The sequence below is a fragment of the Chinchilla lanigera genome, unplaced genomic scaffold, assembly GCF_000276665.1.
Source record: "Chinchilla lanigera isolate Chin_1 unplaced genomic scaffold, ChiLan1.0 scaffold00131, whole genome shotgun sequence".
NCBI lineage: Eukaryota > Metazoa > Chordata > Mammalia > Rodentia > Chinchillidae > Chinchilla > Chinchilla lanigera.
In genome coordinates, this window is record NW_004955532.1 from 552,119 (window position 1) to 553,240 (window position 1,122).

Below are 1,122 nucleotides of genomic sequence, written 5' to 3' on the forward strand. Positions count from 1 at the left end.
CAAGGGGCAAAGAATCAGAAAAGTCACAGGTTCAGTATGGTCAAGGCAGTAATGTAGGAGAAATATGACTCCCAACCTGCTAGATGTCAGGTGTGCCAAGTTCAAGTCCCCTGAACTCGAAGAATGAACGCCAAAGGACACAGAAGGTTTAGAGCAGGAAAACTTTATTGAGAAACAGCTCCTGAGAGACAGGTGGGGTCCCGAGTGGGCTGGCACCGAAGCCTGTTGTCAAGGGTAATTTATACAGCAAGGTCACAATGGGGGAGGAACATGGGTTGAATTATAATCAACCAATAAGATTATAAGTGCATCTGCTTAGCTAATATGGGTCTAGTAGGGAACAGAGCATGTAGCAAGGTTAGATGGGTGACAATCACTAACCTTGGCTTGTCTATGTCCCCTAAAATTGGAACATTTTGGGGAAGGTTTGGGTCCAGACATTCAAGTCACCCCCCCTAGTGTCTGATACATGTCTGGATTTTACAGACTGGATAGGACTAGGGATATAGTTCAGTAGCACAGCACCTGCCTGGCAAGCGTGAGGTCCTGAGTTTGATTCCTAGTACAAAAAAAAAAAAAAGAAAAAAGGACTGGATAATACCAATCACAGCATAGTTTCAATGTTCCACTTCTCCCTTAGGGAAATACGTAAGCTAGTCTATGGTGACTTTATTTTGAGGTCTTGCCTTCTGTAATATACGTGACACACAAGGGGAGCTGGGTAGCCAGCAGACACCACCAGGCTTGTGTAAAGGGGACATGGCTTAGAATTTATTGTGCCTGGGAGCAGGCAGAGTGGGATAAGACCTTCTGCTGTGAATAAAAAGAAGTGTGTCCCTTTTTACATGGATGGAGAGAAGGCAGGGACATTAGGCAGAAGATCCAAATAAACACCTGCGGTCAGTCTTGCACCTCTGTGGGCCGAGTCCTTGAAATGTCCCCAGATGGTCCCAGATCTGGAAAATTTGCTGTCCTATCTTATCTCCTTTCCTGCGCTTGCCATGACCAGGAACTGAGCTAAGTTCCCTGCTGACAGCTGAGTTTCCAGCGGAGAGTTCTGTTGGCAAAAGGCTGGGGGCTGGGGGAGTCAAGTCCCATTCAATCCTACGCCTTCTTCAGATG